The sequence below is a fragment of the Acipenser ruthenus genome, chromosome 15 (assembly GCF_902713425.1).
Source record: "Acipenser ruthenus chromosome 15, fAciRut3.2 maternal haplotype, whole genome shotgun sequence".
Taxonomy (NCBI): domain Eukaryota; kingdom Metazoa; phylum Chordata; class Actinopteri; order Acipenseriformes; family Acipenseridae; genus Acipenser; species Acipenser ruthenus.
Window position 1 is genome coordinate 3782184 of NC_081203.1, and position 16340 is coordinate 3798523.

Sequence of the window (16340 nt, forward strand, 5' to 3'; positions counted from 1 at the left end):
CACAGCCCTTTCTCTGCCTGTTACAGGGCTTGCTAGCTGCCGTTCCAGAGCTGGCATTGGCTGGCACAGCCCCATAAGAGCAGGGAGCCTGGGGACAGAGTGAAGCTGGCATAATGAGCCGCAGGACCCTCTCCTTTTAAAAAAGGATGAAACTGAACCAACCCTATTTACTGCAGGACGAATCCATAACCCCATTAATCATTGTGCAGCTGCACATTATAGAGTTTGTGAGCCACGGTCCATGCAATCAAGTGTTCTCCCCATTTGTTACAGAAGAGAGATGGGAGGGGAAAAAAGACTTGACTCTTCAGGGGGCAGCCAAATGTGTTCTTATTAACAGACTGTTCATATTAACTGAGTTATCCCGGGGGAGGAGCATGCATCTGTCACGGGCTGGCCCTGTAATCTGCTATTCCCACATGATGCAGAAGAGGCACGTACTGAATCACTCTAGCACAGTAGATTATGTTAAAACCAAATAAGTCAGTGCCTGGAATGGGGTCAGTTTACACTTGCTTCAGTGCAATGACTATGAAGCTAGGACAGTTTCCATACATTGATTGTTGCTGATTTGGCTTTTATTTATTTATTTATTTATTTATTTATTTATTTATTTATTTATTTTTAAAAGAAGAAACCGTATCAAGCACACAGTAAATCAATTATTAAAAACACAATCAAACATTTTGCTTGAGAGGTGCAGACTGACATCGTGGGTGAGCCTTTGCTTCTTGCTGTGGATTTCTCTTGCAAGAAAGTGTCTCAACCAGGGATGGATTCTCTGTGTTTTTTTAAGCAGGCCAGATGGTAAAATAGTCTGATTTGTGGTGGGGAGGCTTGCTGGCAGCAGCAGATTAGTGATTTGGTGGTTGTTCCTGCTGGTTACGAGAGATGAGCTGCTGTGAGACTTTGCAGTACCTCCTTTCGTAAGCAGGCACTGGTTCACAGCTTCACTAGGGATCCTTGCATCTGCCTCATGGTTCACCCACACAATATCCAGCTCGACAGCAGGGATTTGTAGGGTTTGCGATTGGAGAAAATGTATGTGGAAGATACCATCTGTGTTCTAATACTATTAGTAAAAATTGTGCAGTAAAAGAAGCCCTATATACGGTACCCTTTTCATTGGTGTTCAGTCCATAGCACATTTTAGATTTGTGTTGCTGTGTATTGATTTTAGAAAAAGGGCATCTTTCATAACGAAACAACATTCCTGGGAAATTATGCTGGGTTCCACCAGGATGGCCAAAATAAACTCTATTTTTATCTGCAGTTGCTGTAAACTTTCCATTGTGGGCAAACGTGATTACTGCACAAAATGGCTACTGAAAAACTTTGCTGCCGTCTTTAGTGTGTGAACTAGTTCAGAACAATTCCTCTGTGTGTTTGTGTGTGCGTTTCATTTGCTGATTTGCTTACCGTTTATTCTTTTGTTTTCTGTTGCCAAGCAATGGAAAAATCCAGGAAATACTGTTCTGTATTGTTTTGCAACTGTTCCAAGCTAAATATTGATTTTAGTATTATAAATAGTCATAAAGTCAACGGCAACAGGATTTACAGGTTTTCTAAAAGCTTCCAGCATAAACCTCTTTCTTTAGTGATAATAATGAAGAAAGTGTTTATCTTTAGAAACCTAATGCGATGAAAACTTTTAGTAAAGGGCTATTATAAGTTATTGTGGTTTGAAATACTGATGGGGGACATTAAAAGCAATTACTAATATTGCCTCATAAATAGAACTTGGAATATAAGTTGTACAGCTTGAAATGGAATGGTCTCATTTGCGTAATGATGCTGCACATACAAAACATGGAAAGAGACCTTCTTTAAAATGAAATCAGAGACGATTTAGAAATGCAGCTGTTTCTATTCAGATCTATTCCAGCTAATGAGTAGAAAATAGGCCTGCCAGCCCAGTAACCATTAGTGCATCTTGACCAACTGCGAATACATTGCAGTGAGCAGCTTCATGTATTAACATCATTACTCAAAGTCATCTTATACTAATCAGATTCATTGAGCTATCAGTACACAGTGATGTATTTGTTTTCCTGGCACCATCTGCTGTACTGTATGTGTCTGTAATTGCGTATTTCTTGTTGTATTAGCGGTAGACAAACACTCACGCACAGAGATCTTGTTTTAATAGGAGAAAATGAATGTGAATTGTATGCTGCACTTTGAAAGGTGTACCGACGTGAACCTGTGTTTTTGTTTGCGTGTGCTCTGTATCTTTCTGTACTCTTTGCCTATCTGAAGTCATATGTGATTTGTGTGCAAAGCGTTCACCTCTTTTTTCCCCCCAATTCATATATTCCTTCATTGCAGGCTTGAATGTCTGTGTGCTAGTGGCTGTGTCGTTAATGCCAGTTTAACATTTTTATAGTTCAGGTGTTTTTCTACAAGGTATTTGAAAAAGGAGCTGCCTGGCTTTCCTTTGTGGGTTTATGAATAGCTTACAGGTTCAATTTTAGGGAGGTCTGCCATTAATAGAGAGCTCATAAGTACTACACAGATGTGAAGTGTCTGTGTATTGATTGTGTGCCTCAGAGTAAAGTATACACTGTACGTATTCTCTTTAATGTTCTTCTGACAGATTGTGAGGATTGTAGACAATAAAAACAAGGTAGTTTCTAAAACATGTTTTTTTATTTCAGTTTGACAAATGAAATCATAGCAGACTGAAATGTTTTTACATATGAAAATATATGCAATATATACTGCACCACGAAACTTTTTTAAAGCTGTGTTTCTGCTGGATTCCCGACGACACACACAGATTGCATATTCAACACTGTTCAGCAATCTTCCCATTAATACTCATTGACAGAAATGCACCTCCACGGAATGGTCCACATGAGCTGGAGTGACCAGACACCGAATGATCTTGGTGTCGAGAGATTCAATCCTGTCCATTAGCCTGGACGCAGGACAAACTGTTGAGTTTCTGTACTGTCCTGGCAAAACCTAGGAGGGTAGCAAAACTAGAGAGTGCCACTCCACAGTTGTGTTTTCAGAAAAGGACCATCTGTGCTGAAAGCTCTGGGAGTGTCATCACTTTGTTTTTGTTTTTTGTGTGAGTTTAGTTTAATTACTGGGTCCATGCTATGCGTGTTGTGCAGTAGCCAGCAGTGTGGATCCAAATAGATAGCAAATTGGGTCCCTAGACTCCAGCATCCTCCTCACAGCAAAGCCTGATGTGGTCACACATGGGTAGCTTCAGAGTGCTGTCAGGGTGGCAAGTCTATCACAAGTACTGGTGTATTTGGCTAATCTCCCTGTCACGCTTGGTATCTGCATATCTCAGTGTTTATTGATATGATGAGAACAGAGTGCTATGTTGGACTTCTGTTGCAACAACATGGTCTGATTGACCCAAAAATGTGACTGCCAACCATCTGTGCGAAAAGCATGGAAGCTGCTGAGAGCTAGATAAGCAGAGATGGGTTATACGGCTTATCAGCAGTCTGTCACCGTTCACAAGCATATCACATTGACATATCGCTTTTTTTTTTAAATTATAACTTGTTTAATTATTCCTGTACAGAACTTTTCTAGCACATATTCACGGCAATGCTCGCCACTCGAATGTAGACTCTGTCTTCTTTACTACAGGTTAACTTAATCCGTGTAAAAACCAATTTAAAACAACAAGACTGAGAGAATAGGTCAGCAGAAAAAGAGCATCAAATACATGCGTTTCAATTTGATATTTGTGTTTTGAAGTGCAATTGGAATGATTCTTTTCCTTCGTGTGTTTTCCTGCCAGCCTGTCAAATGCTGTGTGGTCAGGCTTTACTAAGTAACCACATGATAGAATTAACTTTCAACGCAACTAACAACCAATAATCATCTCGGCTGATAAACTGACATTTTGTGCAGCCTGTCAAATGCTGCGTGGGCGGTCTTAATGGGATACAGTTCAGTTACGAAACACCAACGTCATCAATTTTTTCTTTTTTAACAGTCAGTCCCATTCACAAAAAAACCCACCAAGTGCTTGCCTAACTGATAGCTCTCATCAGTCGACAATTCATGCCTTTTTTAGATAATGACACAAACTGTTTTTATTCCAGTTAATGATACAGAACGTATTTGTCCTGTAGTAAACTCTATGCATTTGTTTAAATGTAAGGAACTACTAAATGTACAGTACTAAAACACTGCTCTTTAAGTCATCGTTAGTTTTCTTTCTTTTTTCTCACACTTATAGGCAAACGTAAAATCCAGTTTATATCACAACCCGCTTTATATCACAAATTATGCCTGCACGGCAATCCTGATATAAAGTGGGTTCATCTGTAAAGCTGCGGTACTATGCGGTTCATGATATTAAACTATCAAGTCCCCTAGGTACCAGAGATACCTGTTTTTTTTTTTTTTAAAGAACAAATAAGGGATACATCTGGGGGTGCTTTTTTTATTTGTACAGCTTTTTTTGTACTCGTAATCTGTGCAGATTTCTTGTTTTCCTCATATGGAGTCAAGACCATTGTTTCCTGTTGACTCACGCCCCTGTGAGACTTCAGCTTCCTGTTAGTTTCAATGCAAAGCCAGGCCAAGTGTGGGAAATAACAAGAAGATGGAACGCTAATGCCATTGACAGAGCCACAGCAAAAGACAGCACAGTAAGGGGTGGTGGAAGTGTACAACATTCAGAAGGCTTTATGGAGATCAGCATTATGAATACTCGAAGGACAAATTAGTACATGATAGGGACAATTACCATTTCCCAGCTAACATTCTCCTTTTGAAAGCGTTGTTAGGTGTAACAGAGAGGAATGTATCAGCTGTGAAAATGAAAGCAGTGATGTACTGTTCGTTAGCACAATGGGGTTATTTTTTTCTCTAATTAATTTTCAAGTGTTATTCCTACTCATACATCCCACAATCCGTGATGAAAATACAGCATCGGCTGAGACTGTGAACCGTGGTTGCTGAGGTTACATGGTGAAAAGAAAAATATACCTATGAATTAAAAATAATTAAATAAATACCGACTTTATTTCCCCGTCTATTTTCAATCAAATGTCCCAGGCATAGGAGGACAGCATGTTAAATTTAATCTACAATAAACCCCTTGCTACCAGCTTACACTACGGACCACTTTATGCAAGTCCCTTGATTTGGAGACAGAAGAATACAGATATCGCAGAAACACTGGAAACAACCAAGTACTGTACATCATTTCATTCTGTTCATGCAGGAATCGTCCAATACACATTGAGCTATTTATTTTCCATTCTAGTTGCCAGCTATAGCTTTTTATTGATCAATGGTTCCTGTACAGAAACAAATGGACCAGGGAGCTTGATTTGTCCTGTTTTTAGTGTACAACACATTTCTTTTAAAACAAATGCTGTAGTAATTTCTCCATTAGTGCTTAGCTGAGTTGCAGTCACTTCCCATATACCGTTTATATCTTGACATGAACGTCGGTTGTATATTTCTTTTTAGTTTGGTTATAAAATGCAGATTTTTTTGCACTCCTGTCCCCCGTCCCCTCATCACCCTCCTTTCTCTCTCATTGCTAGATGACAATATTTATAGAGAACTTAAATAGGAAATACCTCTGGTGCTTTTGCAACCACAGTCTGGTCGTCTATCAGGACTGCAAATATTGAGCTTATCATAATTTCTAGGGAAGGAGGTAATCAGCAAGATGCTTGTTTAATCCCACTATGTTGTGTTATGTTTTCAAAGGGGGTGAAAAGAAAAGCCTCTATCAGTGAATGACTTCAGCAGTGAGAACGCCAATGTCTCCTGATGAACTGATAAGGGTCTCCCTCTTGCCCTTGTCGTAATGCTCCGCACTTATGTCCACTTGAGGACTCTGATCACACAAGTGGGCGGAACTCTCTAACTGATGCCTTATCTAGATTACAATCAACAAGTCACTTCACTTGTTTAGAGTGGTGTGTTGTTGTTGCCTCATCTGGAAATGCAGGCATGTATTACTGGATGAAAGCTTACTGTAAACAGACCGTGTCGTTATTGTAAAATATACCATCCTGCCTATTCACAAAGTAAATACAAATAACATAATATATGGCTCAGAATATCACTCTACTCTTATTAAAAAAAAACCTTTAATATAAAACAATTGTCATATCCCATACTGCTGTAATAAGGCAACTCTACACTGTTTTTCCGTTCCTGGACCACAATTTTGAGATTTGTTACATTAGTAAACCTTCATTCCTGTCGCAGACCCTTCCCCAATTGGAACAGGGACCCAATTGTGACCCTAGGGTCGTTGACACAAATATATGGTTTTCTACAAGGCCAGGAGTAGGCCTAGTGCTTGCTGGGATTTAAAGAATACAAAGCAGTGGCTGCCTTATTGAGTCAAATAGCTGAGTGAGCACCACATCCTTTGTTTATGCCCTGCTCTTGCTCACTGTTGAAAGCTCAACAGCCAAGTTTCCTTGTTGAAAAGAAAGGCAGGGCCAGTTCCTTCAGCAATGCAGCACATGTTCTGCTTCTAGGGGTCTAAAAAAACCTTCCCAAAAGGCTCACAGGCATCAGAAGAGGAAGTCTGACCCAGATTTCAAAATATCCCGTAACTCTAGCTGAAAGGTGGTAATTAAGACGGTAATCTCTTTTCCGTTTTTAAATGTTTGTGGCTATTTTGGTAAATTATTGACTGGGAAACATGTAATGCGGTGGACCATGTTAAGTAGCTGGAGGGAAGGAATTTATTGGGAAGTGCATGGTCTGGAAAGTGCTACTAAACACATGTACCTCCCATACTCTTAAAACAAGCATGTCCGCGGCCTACAATAGCACCTCACCATCCACTGTGTGCACATATAGACAGACAGACAGCTTGTTCACCTTCCATAGATCTTTGATATTGTGATACACTCAATAACTTCTGCTGAAGAATGTCCTTGGCAAGATTCATCAAAACGAGCGGACATATTAAATTTGGCACACGACAGCCTCTACCTCCAGATGTTTATACCATCAATGCATGTGCTTATGAATATCCTTAGCAAGTTTCAACATAACTGGGCAAGCATTCTGAGACATAAGCATGTACTGTACTGTATGTCTCCCTGCCTCCACTGTATTAATGTAGCCACAGTGGAAGATAATAAAACATGGGAAGTGCTGACAGGAGTTAGGATTATTGTACTTAGAAGCATGGGTTTGCATTTGAACTGTTTGATAAAGGCTATATTATGTGGCAAATAAAGGTACTGATTATAAGTAATCTCTGTCATTTAACCAGCCCACCATTACGATCATTTTCTGTCTGTTCTTTTTAATTTGTAGTTTGATGACTGAAGCAAAACAGAATAACGTATGCTCGTAATGTATATATGTTTTGGTCACACTTTACAATCAGTGGTGATAGTTGTAATTACACATTAACTGGCATACTATTTCCAATAGACTTCCAAAGATGAAGTCCAAACATATTTCCACATTATGAGCAAAAAAGTGTAAGTTACTGTTAAATTAGGGCTTTGACTGGTTCAAATTCCCCAAAGAATGTAAAAGTAGATAAATAAATTGCAAATGCACTTTTACTTACAACAACCTTTTTTTTAGTACAATTTTAATTTACAGTGCAAAAATGAATAGCCTGGGTTGGGGGAGAAAGGGGGGGTACTAAAAGAAAGAATGTCTTTTAAAAAGAGCGCTGTCTCTTTAAGAATGAGCCGTGTAGGCTTGGAATGGAGGGTGTGCTACAGTAAAACAAGGCTGGTTGTTCCCAGGGGTGTAGCTCGGCTGAGGGACTGTCAGAAGCCAGAACTGTCCAGGACTGTAGGCCAGTCATTAGCTATTAGATCTCAGAGATTCAAAACGGAACGAGCAGCTGAAGAGAAATGTGCTTTGGAATGTGTTGGCTTTGTCTTCAGGGTAAAGGACTGAAGACGAGCTACACCACACTGGGAAATGGTAAGTACTGAACCAGTTCTATTCAGGGCACATGTTTATCATTTTGACTTGGCTGAGAGTTCAAAGTGGTTGCTAAATAAACCACTTTCTGTCAGTTTATTATTTAACAAACAGCTGCTAGAAATGGGAAACATGAAAAGCATATTGTGCTGTTTTCGACTGAAAGAATAGAAGCAATTTTATTTTAAAGAAAATGACTTCATGCAATGTGAGGACTGATACCAGACTTGGCATCTTCCTAGGTCTGCACACAGTTGAACACTGCATTCATTTTCATATAGACTGTATTCTGCTTCTGTTACAACCCCCCCCCCCCCCATTCACAGCAGGTTAGAAAATGGGGCAGAAGTTCACAGGAAAACAGAAAACGTTAGAAGTTCGGGACAAACCGAATCAGGGATTGAAATTAATGTCAGCTGATTGACAGCATTAATAGCTGTCAACGTGAACTACATTGTGGTGATCAAGTTTTTCAGAATAACTTGTCAGAGTTTTGTTCTGTCTTTTTTGTTACATTTCTAAAAGCTGCTATAAGCGTGTTACCGGTTAACACAGGTCACCAACATTTTGGATTTTTTTTCTTGCGTAGCATGGATACTTCCTCCTTTGTTTTGTTCCGCCCTCGCTAATTATTTCCAGCCCTGCAGATAAATGAGTGGCTGGAGGGGCTAGGAAGGGATGTAGACAGAACTTTCCAGACATGGCCCTGATTCCACTCCAGAGAGGGGTCCTGCCAGTGGGTATGATACAGCACTTCCCTTGCAGGTCCTTCACATTGAAAATAACATGTCTTAGGCCCAGACTAAATCAGACTTTGACAACCCGCTAATCACACTTCACAAAACTGTATTTAATAGTGTTTTCTTTTTTTTTTGTAAGTATCTTATTTCTTCTACTCATAAAAAGAAAACGCTTTGTTAAGTGCGATTAGCAGGTTGTCAAAGGTTTTATTTGGTCTCAGCCTTATTGTGGTTTTATTCCAGAAGATGAGGTTGTCAAAATAACTCTGGCTTCTCTGTAGTAAATAATAAACCACTCTTTGCAACACACCCATTGTTTGTCAAGCTTTCAGCCTTTTAACAATGAAGTCCCTCTCAATAAGGAAGCTTGGCTTTCAGCCCATACAATAAAATTCAGCAGTTTTAGTGTATTAGCTGTTAAATGGCACTCAGAAATAAAATAAAGAATACCTTAAAAGAGAAGCTATTTTAGCCACACTGTCCACATTTCTGCACATATTGTATAACCTTGTATAACTAGTACTAGCAGACATGTAAAAATCATAGCATTCTCTAGGGAAATCAGGTTGTTATATCCTGTTGATTGACCATGTGGTAAAACTTCCGTTTTGGTTGAGATCCGACAAAGGTCAAACGATATCCTTATGGGGAGGGTTAAAATTGCTGCCTTGCAAAAACAAAATATGTACGAGGTAAAACAAAGTGGTGCGGTCTTTGATCACAATCTTAGTGAACGTGCTCCTTGGTGTGGCTGTCTATTAAGATCTGGAATGTGATTTGTGTCAGTTTGAAAAGCTCTGGAAGGAGACCACTCTCAGGGAGTCTATATGACCAGTAATGTCAACCAGATCCAGAGGGAGAACTAGCCTAAATCCTGTCAGCATGGGCAAATTAAAACAAACTATAATGCATGAAACAATACAAGACATGAAAAGCATAAACATTGCAAAACTGTAGAGCAGCCAGGGTATTGTTTCCACACTTGGTGCTACTTTTAAAAAGAATGTCAACGTTTCTCCTCTAGCAATCCCTTTTCCTCCCCAGTTCTTTTGTTTTTGATGTTGGGGGTTTGACAGTGCTAGAAATATTTAGCCATTCTAGTCAAGTTTCTTTCAGCGGTGTATCTAAAAGAAAGGATTAAATGGACCATTGAAAAGGGAGAAGAGAGAGCTGGAAAAAAGCTATTAAAATGTAAATACAGAACACAAAATCAATTATCACAATCCCAATGGTTTATCCATGTGCTGCCATTCTCTCCTATCCCTGAACCAATATTTATTGCCCAGGTAGGGATTCGATTGTCAGTAATAAAAAGTAGGACCATGCTTTCTTCTAGTCATAACGTTTTTCATAGAATTGTAGAATAATTAAAACTATGTATATCACCAGTATTACTACATACACTGTACAGTATCTAGCATTTAGTGTTTATAGTTATGGGTGATTTAAAAAAAAAATACTGTATTGAATCCCAGGGATATACTGAATACTGTTATATAATTTAATGTCATATAATACATAATTACACTTTGTTTCAATCTAAAATAAACTTGATAATTATAAAATTATCTCAGCTCCTAACAAGTTGCAGAGTTCAAGTTACTTATAAAATGCTGTAGCTACAGTACCATAATTGAGAGCTCAGTTGAAATAAAAACCATGGGTGTCTCCAGGACCAGGGTTGGGAAGCCCTGTACAAGACCCTGAAAAAGATGACTATATTGGTTCTATTAGGGCCCGCACTGTCCGCACACTCTCGCTCTTTCTGCTCTGTACCTCTGTTTGTAAACTGCATTGGGAGCCTGGGATCAGAGGTTAAACATCCTGTTCCTGTTCCAGCTTCTTACTAGAGCCAGGCTGTGACAGAGCTGCCATGGTGAAATTCAGTTGATCTGAAGGCTAGAGATGATTAATTCTGTCCGCTTATCCTTAGATTGCTTAAGTGTCTCTGTCTGTGACTCGCACAGCGCTGATTCCACAGGGCAATGCAACATCCCTTACAAAGCGTTTCTTACAACCCCAGACATTTCCCATGATGCACCTTTGACAGGATAGCTTTAATGAACAATATAGATTGGCACATTATAAAGTGAAAGTAGAATCTGCCAATCCTGGCTAATGGCACTTCCATTGTTGGCAGTCGCTCTCTATGTGTGCACATTCATTAAGACAATGCAGTACATCTGATGTTAGGCATACCAGCATTGAGCAAATGCGTGGTTTGAGAAATAAAAAAGCCCTCAGATAATTGAAGTTTTTGGTTTCCAATATAAATGGCATGTCAGGTATTTACTTTGCTGATAATACATAATGACATCTCCTGCAAGTTTCCGAAAATGATTCAACCAATACATTTTCCTAATTTAATTCTCGCTATTGTTGTATGCTTGGGTAATTCCTTTATCATTTCTTTGTTTGAATAAGGTATTTAAAGAGAGACTGTGAGGTTTAATATTAGCTCTGTGTGAGAGCCTGTCCATTGATGTTTCTGCTTTTTAAAAGAACATTTGATTATGTGAAAAATTGTCATTGTCCTGTGGGGTTTCTTTTGAGATAAGCTTTTCAAGGTTGAATAGTAATGGTTTACACTGGACTTTTGGAATTATATCATATACATTACTCAGTTCCTGTCCCCATTAAAATTTGATCACAGTACTTCAACAATGAGGTCATTCAGTGTTTAAAAATATATTGTTCCTTTCACAAGGCAGTAGTTTATCTTCCAAAATAATAATAATAAAAGAATTATAATAATAATAAGAAGCCATGGAAATTATTTCCAGTAATCGAATTTCTCTAGTATTCTCGTACATGTAAAATGCCACTTCCCCAATTCAGTGCATCTACTGATATGTGATAATGTTGAAACATGTCAAGAAAAAATAATATAGCCCCTTTTAATATGTCTTTATGTCTTATTGGGGCAGTTTAGTTGTGTACAGTAATATATATGTAGTAAAAATAGGAGAAAATAGGAGGCACTTTTTTACACAGAGAATTGTGGGGGTCTGGAACCAACTCCCCAGTAATGTTGTTGAAGCTGACACCCTGGGATCCTTCAAGAAGCTGCTTGATGAGATTCTGGGATCAATAAGCTACTAACAACCAAACGAGCAAGATGGGCTGAATGGCCTCCTCTCGTTTGTAAACTTTTTTATTTTCTTATGTTCTTAAATGTGTTCTAAAATGTTCAACCTACCCCCACACCCCCCAACCCTCATTAAAATCCATGGAAAATGAGTCTGTTGAATGACTGTGTCATTATTGAAAACAAAGTTATTTGTAGCTGGCAGATCACTGCCGTTCACCATCGGATTTAACGGAACTGTACATGTAACAAGTCACAGAGCTGACTGCTGGTATATAACGGTTTGGTTAGGAACATTTCCGTCAGTGTCTGGCAACCTGAGCTGTCTCTAAAGAATCCTGCTGGTGTGAATTAACACTGCGCTGTACGTGAATATAAAATTAAAAAAAAATGTTGCCTGCTTTGTCACGCCATCTGTTTTTAAATGTAAGTGACTTAATGGATTTGCTATTTAGTTTTTCTTACCTCTTTGTACATTAGTCAACTCCCTTTAACTAGTACCAGAGTCCTGGAATCCTCTCTCGTCTAATTCTTCAAGGATCTTCTATGTGTTTTGTTTTCTTTATGCTCTTGACAGCCACCACAAACTCCAAAGTGACAAGCCCACTGGCAGGAGAAATGTATTTTTTGGAAAATATTTACCAAGATAAAACAGCTGAGCGTCGCCTCTGCTTTGAAGTTGAGCTTTGCTTGTGTTTAGTCAGAATTACAGCTGGAAGGACCGAGGCACAAGGGAGAGAAGTGACATTTCTCCCAGCATGACTGTAAGGTAACTCAGCCGGGATCACCATGCCTCAACCCCCTTACTTGCATTTACACGCTTTCCAAAAGACATCATCGGGATAGTCATACCCACCTGATGTTGGATGAAAGTCTCCCTGGAAAATAGACAGTAAGATAGCTGGTGTTTGCTAAAACCCTATTCTCCAATCCGTGATCACTTCATTTAGTCTCCATCTTTTGTCTACTATTTTGTAAGCATTTTCCATCTGTTTCCCATTCTTCCAGGACAGAATACAGGTTTTCACAACCCATCTGGGGTCAAGCACATTAATTGGTTGTGATTGTGACCGTGCTGCTGCATAAGGCATATATCACTTATTGGATACAGCATGTGTTTTTAAGCAGCCGTTAGCTTGGCTTCTTTAAAAAGCTTTTTTTTATATAATATTGTAAGAAGGAAAGAATTCTGACAAATCTTATTAAGGGGTTCTATTGAAGGGAGGCGAAACGCATAGCATATTGTACTTTACTAGAAGAGATTTGTCTCTGTATTCTGTTCCGCAGTAACTGATGTTAGAAAGTAGTTTGGTTAGTCCTGCTGTGTGAGGAGAATCACTTTAATTGACAGCTGGCAGATGCACATACAGCTTGAAGGAAAGAACGTCTCGGAAAACTTAAATATCTTTACTTTGGGGGGGGGGCAACTGTTGTGAGCTTCTCAATTCCTCTGAGATTCATTAAATTAAACTTGATGTTTAGCACAGAACTTTGCTGTGTTTTGCAAGCCCATCTGCTCTTTTTGATGCGTACAAGCAGATTGCTGCAACGGTAAACCCTTTCTAATTGCTTTATATATGTTTTTTTAATCTTGCAGTATTTGTAATTCCCTATAGTTGGCACTCTTGGTTTTAAACTTTTTAATAGACATACATAGCAGCTGAATAACCACTGCAACCATCTGCAGAGGCACTACACCATGTTATGGGTCGTGTGAAAGCCAACGGTACTCTCAGTGCCATCAGCAAAGCTAATGTATAAAGGAAGATGACGCACTGCAGATCTGTATTTGCAAATAAAATAATTGCAAGTTACATGCAAAACACCTTTGGTCAAAATACAGCTTATTGGCATCCATACTGCAGTTTGTTTCCATCTGGCAGGGTACTATCCTGCAAATAAAGATGATTGCATAGAAACTCAGTTAAATGCTCACCACCACGCCTTGCCTCCAAACGAAAGCATGGCTGCATTTTCAGTTCTTTAGTATTGTGGTTTTGATCATATATTGTTATATAATCTGGATTCAGATGAAGAATTCTCAGTATTTTATTTTTTTTATATATATTTTCAATGCGTCTGGTTTTGCAGAACTGGTGTTTTTTTTCTCCTTTCACAAAAGTCTGATTTATTTAAAGACTGTAGGAAATAATTTCCCACTTGAAGCCAGAACAATCTGAGCACCAACAGATATGATCTTCTGTACCCAGCAGACAGGTTCATAATGTCTACCTGATTAGAATGTTATCTCTTTAGCAATAAAATCCAAAAACAAGGTTATTTCCTTAGGTAATGACTGCACTGGGGCAGCTCAGCATCCCATTCAGAAGCAAGGGCACTACATAGACCCTACAAGGTCATTATCTATAGATAATGCTGGGGATTGTATCATAGTTGTTTGTGTTGCTTATTGATCTCTGAAACGTATTCAAACTACAGCATTTTCAATGCTATGTTTTATTAGAGTCTATAATTAACTGTTTACAATGGATGCAGTTTTGTTACGAGGGAGTGTGATAGACTATTCCAAGGATAAGATGGTCGCTACCCGGTCCTGTATTCAAAAGTCAGGATTGACTTTTAGAAAGATTCTGGATTCTTGTCATGATGGCATGATATTTTGGTAAAAGAAAAAAAAAAACATTTCAAGCTGATTAAAATGAATATAATCTAGATAAATATTGAATCTTTTTTTTTTTTTTTTATTAGGTTGGGGTATTTTAGAATTATAAATGTGCCAATGAAATTACATAAATCAATTTTGTTGATACAGTACGGTCACTCGGTGATACTCAAGAAGAAGCACTAACCAGCCTGCAGCGACTCCAGGCATCCGAAATAGATTCTGTCGACTGGGGTCAGCGTCAAATACAGCGGCTCCCGACTACAGCAGGCACAATTTAACAATATAATAAATGGACCGTGGCTGGGATTGTTGATATCCTGCATGTTTTATAACAATTGGAAATTGCCCTTCGGAGGACGAGAGAGAGAGAGAGAGAGAGAGAGAGAGAGAGAGAGAGAGAGAGAGAGAGAGAGAGAGAGAGAGAGAGAGAGAATACGGTAGATGTTTTGTTGGTCATACAAATACTGTATACTGCCGTCTTGGTGCAGTATACTGTATTTTTATAGTCTATTAATAATGCATATCTGAATTGAATATTCTAACAAAGGACCCCAATGCAATTCATTAGCATACTGTTTCTCAAAGCTATTTACAACAAATTGCCACCAGCACAATCTTTGTCTGAATAGAAAACTATTTACATTTATTCACAGAATAAATGGCTTTTACACTACTCACAAGCTCTTACATTAAAAGTCTAAGTTGTTTATTGCTGGTTTAGTAGCTGAATGGGGTGCATTTTTGCTATCTTAATAAAAAACATGCTAATGACGATTTGGGCTAGATTGGCAGAGCTGTTTACTCCATTGTGTCCTTTTTAAAACACATTAGGGGATGCCATCTAAAAGGATTGACATATAAAATAATGCTCTTGTCCTGTTTAATAATTTTCATTATTACTAACTCTTTTGTTGAATGCATATCTGTAACAAGATGATGACTCTTGTTATTGAATTGAGCCCTTTTTTTTATTGACACGCAGTCATTTGCAGAACAGTCAGGAAAGCAATATATACTATACCAACAGGCGTATTACCCATCTCAATATCTCATCAGATCTGAAAAAGTTAGCATTGATTTGGTGTCCACGATACAGTAGATCAATCCTAGAGTGGATTCAGCACTTTCGTCTGTAATTATATTAGCAAATAGAGCTTGCACTGGACTAATCATATTTTCATTAAAACCTTACCGGAAAACACACGCAAGTAGAGCAGGAAGAGAGGGAAGAAATGCCTTGATGTTTTCATAGTGTATGACATCAACAGCGGTTTTAGCTGACGCCAAGACAGAAATATAAAATAGTGTTCTCGTATATCTATTTAGAATGCTGCAGTAGACATGCAGCACTGTATTTTTAGCAATGTGATACGAGGGCCAAAAATTGACATTTAAGCAGTCATCACAACTAAGTGGGTGGTCCTTATCTTTAATTCTAGACTGTTCAGAATCTCTGAGCCAATCAGAGCGCACGTTTCACCTTCTGTATTCCACGACACATCACGCAGAAACCCTATTCATGACATCAACCGCACCACTTCAGTTTTTACCTTGCTGTATTCTCCATATCAGCACAGTTGACTCACTTTAAAAAAGCATACCTGTGACACCTCTCGGAATTCCATTCAACTGCAAAGTCTGTTCAAAATGGTGGTATCACAACCTGCCACGTACATCAGCCACTTAACGTTATTCTCCTCACTAACCTTTTCCCTCTTTTCAATGAAATAATAAAGGCTGGTAACTTGTATGTCAATAATACATCAGTATATAACAGATTTATAGCACTGTGAGCATCTGTGTATGGGTTATATTGACAATTGTACAGCTTAAACAGACTTTGGCTTTCACCTTTGGTTCAGTCATTTCTACTTGTGTAATGTATTGTAGGCCTTCAGGGAATCCACTACAAGGCATGCAGTGTGGTTTCTGTAGCTCGCTGGGTGTATTTGTGTACATGCTTGCTTGTATTTAT

At 38.7% G+C, this 16340-nt stretch overlaps 1 protein-coding gene across 8 annotated transcripts in view; it reads left to right on the plus strand.

Moving 5' to 3' along the window:
* The window catches only part of LOC117422477 (disabled homolog 2-interacting protein-like), a 241465-nt gene that overhangs the window by 178823 nt on the left and 46302 nt on the right, over positions 1 to 16340 (plus strand). Inside the window, exon 1 of one of the 8 annotated variants that reach the window (XM_058986900.1) lies at positions 7754 to 7911. The exons of the other annotated variants lie outside the window; for them this stretch is intronic. The gene's annotated coding sequence lies outside the window, so the exon portion shown is untranslated. Of the gene's footprint in view, positions 1 to 7753; positions 7912 to 16340 lie in introns of those variants that run through there. 8 annotated transcript variants of the gene reach the window in all.